This window comes from Phascolarctos cinereus, unplaced genomic scaffold (genome assembly GCF_003287225.1).
Source record: "Phascolarctos cinereus isolate Bilbo 61053 unplaced genomic scaffold, phaCin_HiC Scaffold_9;HRSCAF=440, whole genome shotgun sequence".
NCBI lineage: Eukaryota > Metazoa > Chordata > Mammalia > Diprotodontia > Phascolarctidae > Phascolarctos > Phascolarctos cinereus.
This window is the reverse complement of record NW_027556402.1, coordinates 74,158,045-74,170,678: the sequence shown is the minus strand read 5'-3', so window position 1 is coordinate 74,170,678 and position 12,634 is coordinate 74,158,045. Positions and strand designations below refer to the sequence as shown.

Below are 12,634 nucleotides of genomic sequence, written 5' to 3'. Positions count from 1 at the left end.
TTGTTTCCTTCTATTAGATTTTGTACCTCCTTTTCCATTTGGCTTATTTTATTTTTTAAGTTTTTTTTTTCCTCAGTGAGCTTTTGTGTATCCTTTTCCATTTGGCCAATTCTGCTTTTTAAGGAGTTGTTCTTTTCAGTTTACTTTTTCTCCCATTTGGCCAGCTGTATTTTTTAAGGACTTACTTTCTTCAGTTAATTTTTGTCCTTTCTTTTCCAAGCTATTGTTTCTCTCTTGCATACCTCTCATTTCATTTCCCAATTTTTCTTCTCCCCCCTCTTATTTGACTTTTAAAATCCTTCTTGAGCTCTTCTAAGAAGGCTTTTTGGGCTTCAGACTAGTTCACATTCCCTTTTGAGATTTCAGTTGTGGGTTTGTTGACAATGTTGTCGTCTTCAGAATTTCTGCCTTGATCTTCCCTGTCTCCATAATAAGAATCTATGGTATGTTTCTTTTTGCTCGTGGTGTTTGCTTATTTCCTGACCTTTAAAAAATTGAGCTCTCCTACTGGGGAGCAGGGATCACTGACCCAAACTTCTTGTGCTGGGAGTCCAGGGGCCTGGTCACTGACTTTGTATGCTGGGGCCTTAGATGCTGGCAGTTGGGGGCTGTAGGGTTCTGGCAGCTTACCTTTTGTTGGGCTGGAACCAGCAACAATGGAGCTCTAGGGAAAGGATTGGGTAGTATGGCCCCTGGAAGTTGTCTTCTCACCAGGACCTTTTGCTTTCATTGGCTCTTTGCAGATGGATGCTTTGCTGCTGCAAGATGTCTCTCCTTCTGGGACTTGCCCCCTTGGAGCTGTGCTTCCCAGAGTTTTTCTGAGGCACTAGGAGACTTGGCTGCTGGAGAACACCATGACACATTCTCTGAGCCAGTTTCCACTGGCTTCCCACTGAGGCACTCAGGGATCCTGGCACTGGTGCTTGCCTGCTCCACCACCCGGGGTTCAGGATCTCCCCTGGTATGCTGAGGTGGGGCATTTCACTAGCTTGCTGGGACATCTCCCACTCTGCACTTCTCACCCTCCCCCAGGGCAACAGGGGCCTCTCTCCTGTTAATCTCTCAAGCTTCCTGGGCTACAGGACTGCACTCCGTCTTTCTGCTGGTTCAGCTGTTCCAGGGTTTTTCCTGGGGTGTTATTTTCTGGGCTTTCATAGGATAATGAGGGAAGGTGAAACCTGTTTACTTCTTACTCCACCATCTTGGTTACTGGAAGCCTAAAGTAATTCTTAACCAGATTGTTTCTCCTTTTCTGGGAGAATGGAATTCTTTTATTTGTACTTCCCTCTACCTTTACTAGCATAACTTCCAACTCCTCTCAGAATATCATCCAATACTGATGACAAACTTTTGTAAAATAATGGAATTTTACATGGTTATTTTTACTGTTTTTAGTTCCAGTGAAGGCCTATGTTGATGGCTCCTTATAGCATGAAGGTGATTCCACCTATAAGAAGGCTAAATACACAAGCTCTGGCTAATTACACTAGGCTGAAAAGACCAAGTCTAGGCCTAGTAGTATATTAGCTTTTCCACCAAAGAACAGCATAAATAAATTTGGATAGTCTCATCACTAAAAAGCTAGACAGCAAGGGATTCATTGTTTTTGTTTTATTTATTTATTTTTTTAGTATGTTTTTGTTTTAGTTTTTGTTTTCTTCTTGGCCACATACCATCTTCTACCTAAAGCATATAGAAGGCATAATTTGTGGGGAATTAGCTACATTGATAAAATAGCATTTCCCTTCAATATTGCAATGCCTGACTGAACCATTTTTCTTAGGAAAAGCTGACATTTTACTGGAATGTCATGTTCTGTGATACCTCATATTTGGACTAATATTGTAGTGCCTCATGAAATGCTGAGATTGGTAGGCTGATTGGAAAAAAAATTCCTAAAATATCTGCTGAGATTCTTCTGGAAAAAGTCTGAACCAAAGTTTGAGTTATTCAGTCAGCTGAACATGGAAAATGGAAGACACATCTAATTTATTGGCAAGTCATCAAGAATACTTTGTCCATTTTGCTACACATTTTCTCTTCTGCTTTGTTTAGCATATTGGCAATATGCAAACCACTTTCGGTAACCTATAAGAACTAGCAAATATCAGCAAACACCACTCTGCCTTCCCTACTAGGATGAAAAATGGCATATTATATTGTCCAAGTTGAAGAGAATTGCGTCATCCTAGGACAACTTCAACATATTGTCTTATGTTTCTTCAATTGCGGGACTAATAGGCTGCCACATTGCAGCAAAGGGGCAAAAGGGCACACATATGTGCATTTCTCTCCTAAACAGATGCCTAGAAACATCTAAGTAGATATTATCTTCATTACTAGCTATAGAACTAAGCTATTAACCTCCAGTGCATTGGGAAAGTTTGTATAACAATGGGAAGCCCCATATTGGAGTTACTCACTGTAACCCTGAAAACCCTTCCTATCCTATCAACCTATTCTTTCTAGTTTCTCTCTTGGAAGGATCAGAATACATTTGGCATCTTCCTTTTAATGATGTTGATTTGAAAATTAAGAGGCCATGCTAGAATGCTTCTGCCAAACAACAAAATCAATTAACTGTGATAGGAATGTATAAATCTCAGCACAGAGACCTACTCGAGCAATCCAAGCAAGTTGGTTAAGTTTCAAGCAGATATTTATTACCTTGTTCATTTCTCAGAACTGTAGGGACCTGGAATCCCTGGAACAACACACAGCTGTGGTTACTTAGTGAACTACTGGATGTTAATGATGCATATCACAAACATAATTATTTAACGTTTATGCATCTCATGACTCAGTGTGGATTTAACCTGGACACCCTCATATGACCTTGAGTTGTGCATCACAGTTTAAAAAAAATACAGTTATTTAAAGTCAATGTGACATATATATATATATATATATATATATATATATATATACATATATACATATACATGTGTGTATATGTATACAAACACACACACACATAAATAAAGAATTAAAGTGAGGGTAGATGTTAAGCAATTGGTTACATGGTCCATTGTTGAGCAAGAAACTAAACATTCTGTTGTATAGCCATATTGGCTAGAAATATACCATTTCTAATACCTATCAGTTAAAATTTTAAACATTTTCATTGATCAATCAGCAAGAGTCTATTAAGTGCCTACTTTGTATCAGACATTGTGCTAGTTTCCAATCTGTAACTTTGTTCCCAGTGAGCAGTGGTCTCTGTGCCATATTCTCTCATCCTTCAAGGTACTGATATAGATCATGATTCTACTTTTCAGACACTTTTTGCTCATACATTTTTGACTTGAATCCTTTCTCCTTCCATTGAAAAAAGAACACTTCATTTTTGCTGATAACCTGAGAAGTAGAGAAATATCCTTGAACTCTTTTACCCTGTCCTCTAGGAGGATGAACACCCTGTACTTTTAGTGTAAATGGCACTCATTTGGCCATGTCAATTGGCCAAATATCATAGGCTCACTGCGGATCATTTCAAAATTATCTTCATTCTCCAAAAATATTGAAATTCTTCCATTCTTCTTAATAGTAGCTCATTTTGCAACTTCCCATGAAGAGTCATTCTTTTAGGTGAAGAATAAACATGGGTTCAGTTTGCAAGTAACCTCAACTCTAATACTGGCAATGCCACCATGCTGGTCAGGCACTCTTATGGTATCCTCAACATAAAATGGGTTGTTATGGTTCATGAGTCAGTTTTCTTATGACAAAGTAGTGTGGGGTAGTGTTGGTGAGAAGAGGTATTCAATCCTCTTTTTGGGCTCTAACCCTAAGGCAAATTGGGTCACTGCTTTTCACTCAATCTAATTGGGTGTAGTTTTCTGTTTAGTTACTCCCTTGGGAGGATTTGTTTTTCTTTTGAACAATCAAGAAGACAATGGATAGGAAATGCCCAAGGAGATACCCTCTTTGACCAGTAACATTCTTCCCCAATCAAAGTTTTAAACTCATTGGGTTGATATACCTGGGTCCCAGTTCTATACAGTTATGGCATGAGTCAAGAATATAGGAAGAATTAAGAATTTCTTTCTTTCTCTCCTCTACTGCTTTTAGAATGATTGACCTTTTGTCTCATAGTAACCCCGCGGTAGTGGCTGACCTTGACTTATCTCTAGGGCCACATTTACTCTTTCTCTCTTTCTTTTGCAACTATTGATTGTTGAGGCAGTCTTCAGCAGGGTTTCTTCCAGCTGCAGCACTCTCTCCCTTCCACGCCACTCCAGGGGTACACTCTAGCCAGGATTTTACCTTAACCCCTCCTGATGAAAAGGTGCAAGCTTGTTACTCAAGTCCTACTACAGTAGTCCAGCAGCAGGGTCAAATCCCTTAATGGTCAAGAGGAAAACACTGGGCAATTTCCAATCTTATCATCAAATGCCTGTCTCCAGTAATCATATATGCTTGTCAACATTAAGGGACATTATTCTTCTAATAATCTCAACTTGTGATAGGCAATGCAAGGTTATCCCCATTTTTAAATGAGAAAATTCAGTCCCAGAAGGGTGAGGTATTGCAGCCAGGGCTCTAAAATAAGACTTACTTAATTCCAAGTTCAGTTCATTGTATCACATTGCCTCCCTTGTAATACATTTATTTCCTTTTCTCGCAATTTCTTGTCTTATTCTTTAACCCAGTAGTGTTTTGGGCCTTACACAAAATACCAACCTGAGGAAAATGCCTTTGTGATGAAACAGGCTGCAACTTACTTTTGCTTGTTTTTCAGAAGTAGTGAAATCTGTAGTGGACAGGAGAAAAATGTGGACTCAAAATCTCTAGCCAATGAGTTTAAAATTTGGTTGGCAAAGAATGTGATTGATACAGCAAGACATCAACTTGAGCGCTTGCTTTCCATTGTCTTCCTTATGACTTTGAAGTTGAGGATCCCTACTTAAATCTTAACTGGGACAAGTCTCCAGATATCCCCAAGACTTTAGGAAGCAGACCCCTCATTCTCATAGCACTTGATCTCCAGGGGAACAGACAATGCATTATACAAATGTTAAATATACTTATGCTGAAAAAAAAAATGAAACAAAACAAATTAAACACATGAAACCATCATTAAGTGGGGCATGCCTTGTTCAGAAGGCATTCAATGGTGTCAACCACTCTTAATATCAATCATCAACTAATTTCCGCTTATGACAAACAATCTCAGGAGCATCATTAATAAAATGTTTTCCAAATGAAGGTATCTTGTGCTTTAAGCAGGATGCATAAGCAGGGTTATCCTGACTCCATGTCCACTGCTATTTCTTTCTTTAAAACAAAATTTAATAGTAACATAGATATAAATCTAAGAAGAACCTCAGAGATGATGTATTTCAACCTTATCATTTTAAAGATAAAAAAAAACCCTGAGCCCCAAGAATGTAAATTGACTTATCCAAGATCATATAAGTAGTGTCAGAAGCAGGATTTAAATTTAATTTATTTGACCCAAATGGTATTATTCTTTCTATTGTAACATGCAAGAAGGAAAAATGAGGGAAATTAATGAGCCCAGAAGAATTATGAAATATACTATCATAGTCTAGAATGATTAATTGATCTTTTACTATATACATATCAGTGCTTGCAAAATTATCATTTTCCTAATTTATTTTAATAACTATATTTTAGGAATTACAGTACTACTTACTAGAGTATCACATGCATGCCTTATAAACATGGTTTTTCAAATATAATACTCCTTCCACTATTCTACATTGCCTAAAGTTCTTTTATTGAGAGGTATTATGTACAAACTCAAGTGAATTCCTTCTCAAAATGGTGGAGTGAATGGAAAACAACTTGCCCATTTCCCACATACCTACTCTGATAAAGTCATGAAGTTAACACCAGCCTCTTTTCACTCTACTACTGCACAAAAGTCAAACAGAAACCCATGGACAGTAGAAAAGGTGGCTCATCCAGAAAAAAAACAGGTGCCAACATGACTAGAGACAAGTGGGGCCAGCAGGGCTGTATGTCTGGAGGGAGCAAGTAGAGGATTTTTCTGAAGAAGCCCCAGCTTGGTCCTAGGGAAGTTCTAGGGAAGGCAGAGACAGTAAATAACAGGTACCAGCGATCAGACTGAGTCCGTCCAGGTTCAGAGTCCTGAGATCCTCGATATTCAGTTCTGAGATGCTTGAGAGGTCCCTGATGATCCTTCACTCTAAAGCTCAAAGATCCAGATGTCTTAACTCAGGGTAGTAAAGTCTACACAAGAACTCAAATGACACATAGCAAGACCAAGGACAGCAGACTCTTCCTCCCAAAAGTGCTGGAGAGGGTAGAGGTTACTGCTGGAACCAAGTCTCAATTCTGAAACTAAAGTTGGACATGAATAAATCAAAGAAAACCCCTTCCATTAAAGCTAATTGATGTTAATTAATTAAATGCAACTGGGGAACTGGCTAACAGTGAGGGAATCAAACAAAATAAGACTTGAACCAATGGCATTAGAGAAAGACTAATGGATTGCTTAGGCACCCCAGGGAACTCTAAAAGTAAGACTTAGCAGCATACCTCCGCAAAAGTGCACTCAGAGTGTTATAGATACACAGGTCTAACATTTAATTTTCTCTATGCATGTTGCTTCCTTGACTTTAATTAAATTCCATATGAACTTAAATATCTCTATTAAGGACCTATTTAAAATACAAAGCACTGTGCTAGCCACTTTGGCTAATCTAACTAATCCAGACACTTTTTGATCTCTTTAATGGGAGAACTCCTTCAACCTCTATTATAAGGTATTCATATATGCCCATCCCTGGTGATTTTTGTCATTGTTCTCCCTTAAGAGTATCCTAGAAGAACCATTGAACATTGTCATGGCCTTCCTCAGTTTCTCTTGACATAGAAAGCTTAGTAATGAAAAATACAGAATGTTTGTTATCTCTTGCTCTCATTACTAATCCATCATTTTTATTCATATAGTTATTTGATGACATCCTATTCACCCACACCTACTACGTACCTTTTTTTTTTTTTGCTTTTTGGTGAGGCAATCATGGTTAAGTGACTTGCCCAGGGTCAGACGGCTAGTAAGTGTCAAGTGCCTGAGGCTGGATTTGAACTCAGGTCTTCCTGACTCCAAGGTTGGAGCTCTATCCACTGTGCCACCTAGCTGCCCCTAGCCATATACCTTTACATTACCTTTTGGATACTATTAATTTTCATTACATTGGAGATTGAAGTATCCCATGTTTTCCAGCCATGCATTTAGGAAACATAGAGTGAAAATAAAACAGAAACTGCCCTCAAATAACTGAAATTGTCCTAGGGGAATCTGATGGGGAACTAGCATTTAGGGAGATCAAGGAAGGCTTCACAATGCAATTGAAGGGGAATAATGTCAATGACTGTTGGGAAAGTAAATTGGAGCCCTGTTGTGGAATACCTTATATTCCAATCTGAGGAGTCTATATTTTATTATAGAGTCAACAAAGAGCCATTAAAGAATTGGAGCAGAGCAAGGACATAACAAGACTTATGTCTCAGGAAGAATATTTTAGATACTATGTAGAAGATCAACTATTTTAGTTGAATGTATGGAGGATTACAAATTCATCAGACAAGATATAGATGTGAATGCACACATACATGCATACATGTATGTATGCATGTATATTTGTCAGTGTGAAAGTAGGTACAGAAGGAATCAAATCTAAATAGGAGCAAGATTTTATTTTTGCTCAAAAGCTGGCAAGTAGAATCATAAATTCTATGTGTTCACCAGCAAATCTACCCATAAACGATATTTTTATTATGAGTAAATTTTTGCTGCAGTTTGTGAAGAAAATCTGAATTCTGCTCAGATAATATTTTGTTTCCAACTGCTACTTGAAGCTTTTCAATCCACCGTTTTAAATGTTTTTAGCCTAAGGGTGTTTGTTTCATTTGCAGGGGTATGTGGTTTTTGTTGTTTTGTTTCTGTCCAGTCTCTGTTGTCACAGATTTGTCTCACCCCTGAGGACATTTACACTTCATGACAAGAAACTATGTGGAACATTCTAACTTTTTTCCTTTTGCGTTGGAGAAGGCACTGCCTTTCAACTAAGACAATATTTGACGTGTCTTTTGACCTGGTCAAAAAAGTTGAGAATTGAACTCGGTTTTCTTTTGTGGAATGAGAGAGCCTGAAGAAAGTAAAATATGAGTTTAGTGTACCTTATAGCTAAGGAAAAATTTTCAATTGAATTGGCATTTATGAAATGCCCACTATATATATGCAAAGCACTGAGATGGGGATTGGGATGGTGGTAGAAATTAATGGCGGGCTCATTTTGTGTTGTTCCATCAGCTCTCTTTGGGATATTTACAGTTACTTAGTCTGTTAGCAGGATTTTTAAAATTTGTACTTTGGTTATTGTATCTATGATCTAAGAATTCCCAATGACAAAAGTTTCTCTCCTATTGAAGCTCAGTAAGTGCTACCCAACTTAAAAGTGTAGAGAATTGCCCAGGGCTCTCAGAGTTCAAGTGAGTACCCAAGATTACACAGCCAGTATGCATTACAGATGGAATGTGAACCAAGTATTTTTGACAACAAGGTCATTATGACTCTATTCACTATGTCCTGCTATCTTTCATTAGCATTGACAATTGAATAAAGTACTTTAAACTAAGTATATAGTGATGTTCTATACTATTTTGAATGTCTTAATACTTCAAACATCTATGATTTTGTCAATGTGGGTATTCCTTCCACTGACCCATATTCCAACTCCTTTGTATTTTTTTAAGCTGGTGGAGTATTTTAATTCTTGAGTGTCTATTCTGAGGAAGGGAGAATACAGAAGTTAAGTCACCCCCTGTAAAGGGAAAATCAACAGTCAGATATCACTACTGGTAGGGTTTGATGCTAGTGACACATTTAAAAAATGTTGGACCTCAAATGATTCTGAAACAGCATTAATCTGCTAATATGACATAGTAGTAGGAATAGGGGATAGGTAGCAGGAATTGACCCCATTCAGTTACTGGTTTTGTTCCAAAGAGCTAAAAGGTCTTTAAAAGGTCAGTACAATCAATAAACATCATATACATTCCTGTAAAGTGAGAAGCAAAGCAAAAATCTTCATTTTACAGGCAGGTAACCAAAGGCAGGGAAAAAAATGTGACTTGACTAAAGGTACATGGTAGTCATGTTGTAGAGAACAGAACCCAGGTAATGTAACTCACCAGATATGTCAAGTGGAAGAGATGGGGAAAACTTTACTTCCTCCTTTCCTTCTTATTTACCTGTATGGGAAAGGAGGAATTTTAGACCAAGATGGTGCAGCTCACCAAGTAAAGCTTATTCTGAATAGCATTCCCTTCATCATGCTTTCCTCCAATCTATTCATAGAAGGAGCCTCCTCAACTGAAGCCCATAATGACTTGCCCAAGGTCACACAATTACTTAGTAGCAAAGCTGGACTCAACTTAAGCCCCCTGACTCCTAGTCCTGGGCTCCTTCCTTTCCATCACCTGTTCTAATTATTCCTCATGTAAGTTGAGACCATCTTCTGTTGGCATGTGACCTGATTTGTAGGTTGGGAAAAGTTAGAGTGGGAGGGAAAAGTTAAGGGAAGTGGCTTAAATAGAAAATGGTCTGGACCAGCCCATTTTCAAGTCAAGATATGGCAGAGACTATTGGGAGAGGGGCGATAGAAGTGGAAAACTTAGTGGATACCAAATTAAATAAGAAACCCCCTCCAATTTAACCATTTTAATATGTTTGCCTTGAATGTTTAAAAGTTAGGTCTACAAAACAGTCTCTAAGGAGAAATGAAAACTTTCCTTTGATTTTTACCTCTAGATTTGTAATGTTTCTTAGGGTCCCTGTTTCTTTCTTCCCTAGCTAAAATCTTTGTGGAAAGAATGGCAACTAGGTTTGCCTCCTGAACTCTTCTTTTTCACCCTCCTGTTCACTCACGTGCTGAATTGCTTTGCATGGTAATTTCTCAGAGTGGGCAATCCATTTTTTCATTGTCTCATGACTCCTCCATAGTGATTCCTTGTCTCATCACAGCTCAAATGGTTGACCACATCATGAGGGTATCTTGCTCGCAGGCTGGTCAGGTCATTGCGTTGGCTGACAAGGATTTTGCATTTCTCCAAGATGTCACTGGTGGCTGGAGTGCCAGGATGCAGGGACTCATATTGTTGGCAGAGCTTGCTCAACTCAGTGTAGAGTATGGGAACATGTGAAGGATCCGACTGTCAGTGCTATCATTACAATAGTGGTCCAGGTAGTTCTGTACCTGACCAATGCTTGAGATGGGCCTGATCTTGCTGTGAGCATGCTTTGTATTTTTAGTAAAGGCATACTTAACCTGGAGTTCATGGACTCCAGGGAACTTGGATGGGGGAAAACACATCTACATTTTCATAAACCTCGAACTGAACTTTATCATTTTCTTCAATTATGAATGTAGGTAACAAACTTTTTTTTTTCTAAGTAGGGGGTCTGATTGCTTTAGCAAAATGCCAAAGGGTCCAGGATATACAAAAAGGGTTAAGAAATATTGCTTTACTAGAATCTCTGAGTGTTGCAAGACTTATCATTCACTGACAATCTTATAATGAGTCTCTGTCCAAACTGGATACACAGAGTATGAACAGAACTCTATTTGAAGTCTTTCCAGAGTAGTAAAAATGGCTAGAATTTCTGCTCTGTTAGAATAGCTTTTGAGACCCTAGGGTTACCTTGATGTCATAATGAAGCATTTGGGTATAAATTTAGAGGACAACTTTCCTATTTTTTTTCTAACATGAGAAAAAAAGAAGTTTTTTAAGGATATAAAATGTAAAATTAATGACATTAAAATATGAACTTGTGATTAAATAAATGAATGAAAAAAATATTGAACACATACTCTGTGCCAAAAACTGTCAAGATATAAATCCCAAAGTGGAGACAGTCCCTTCATTCAAGAGGTTTGCATTCTAATGGGGCACTCACATACAGGTGAGTGGTGGCCAGGGAGGTGCAGTAAATCGATTCAGAAAGCTATAGAAATATAGAGTTAAACCATGGATGAATAGATTGATGCTTCCTTTCTGGTAACAAGAGAAATATTGATTTGTTTTCAAGAATTGTGAAGAAGGTGAGATAGGAGGGAATGGATGCAAGAAGTATCTTGGTAGTTGATGAGAAGATGAGGAAGTAAAATGAAACAATGCTTGATCCAGCATAGATTTATAGTGGACTAAAGAAGGCACTCTTCATTCGGTACAAAAGGGTCTTCAGAATAGGAATTGCAGAGCTCAAGGGATTAAGCCCTCTAGGGTATGCTCTCTGATCCTACCAAGGCAGCTGTAAGAGAAAATGCCTGGAGTGTAACATACAGCATGAGTAGAAATCAATAACTGCAACTAACAGTGAGCCACATTATTATTTTGGTTTTTTAAGTTAACAATACCAATAATACCTACATAATGAAATCCAGACAATGCATACTTCAAGAACTGCGCTCTCACCCCAATATCTATATCTATATAAGGTACACTTACATTTTACAATACATTCTACTTTACAAAACATGTTCACAGCTATTTTCTTATTGCATCCTCATCTGATTGGAACATATTAATTTGACCTTTTTCATAAGGGCCATATCCTTTAGCCACTTAGAATCTAGTTGGAGAGGATAAAACAAAGCCATGTGAATGACAATTAAAGAATCATTAATTATTAAATGTAATATCATCTATAAATGTGACAGCAGTTAAGAATACAAGAGATTAATGTAGGCTAGATGAGTTAGGGAAGCAATTTGGAACTTGAATATGATCTTTTTGGACAGCTAGTATGATAATTTGTTTTGCTTAATTACTCATATTTGTTACAAGAGTTTTTCTTTCTTTTCTCTTTTCTTTAATTTTCTCCTCTCCTCTTTCCTCCATTTCAATTAGAAAAGAATCATGGAGACTTATTTTAAATGTAGAGAAGAGAACAGTAGGGAGGACAGGAAGAACTGCAGACAAGCAGAGCAGCTTTGAACTTAATATATACTTAAAAGAAAAGCAAGTTGAAGAGACTAGAAATATGCAGTTTCATGTATAATTTTCCTATTTTATCACATATATGGAAATGTCCATTTTATTCGTTCAGTGCATAATTTTTTTTTCAAATCAATAACCCTGCTTTTATTTTAACTCATCTATAAGGATGAGAAAAGCAATGTGGATAGATACTGTTCCCAAAATAAGGAAGTCTTGGGCTCAGTTTTTGTCTCTGACACTAGTTATTCACTATGGACAAATCACTTAAAACCTCAATGCCCTAAGCAACCTCTCAGGGACTATAAAATGAAGTGCAGATGCTATTACACATTGCTAGAGGTGTTGTCCAGGAATTCCCTACACTGTTGAAAATATAGGAACAATGGTGGTTGAGCTGAATTATAATTCAGTTTCAAATTTCTGATCTTCTGAGTATCTAAATTTATAAATGTAAAGATATGGGTCATTAAGATAGGGTTTTTAAGAGAATCCATATAGTAACATGGATATTCTTTTTAAAAGAACATTGATATTTACTACTTCTAGCAATTGACTTTCATTTTATTAATTTTATTCAATTATAATGAGCAGTCATTGTATCCACATATGCAGTACTATATAGAATATTAAATGTAAG

General features: G+C 37.4%; 1 pseudogene; it reads right to left on the bottom strand.

The window, feature by feature from the left end:
* Positions 1-9,767: 9,767 nt before the first annotated feature.
* LOC144455434 (sperm acrosome-associated protein 9 pseudogene) lies at positions 9,768-10,370 on the bottom strand (annotated as a pseudogene).
* Positions 10,371-12,634: the final 2,264 nt, after the last annotated feature.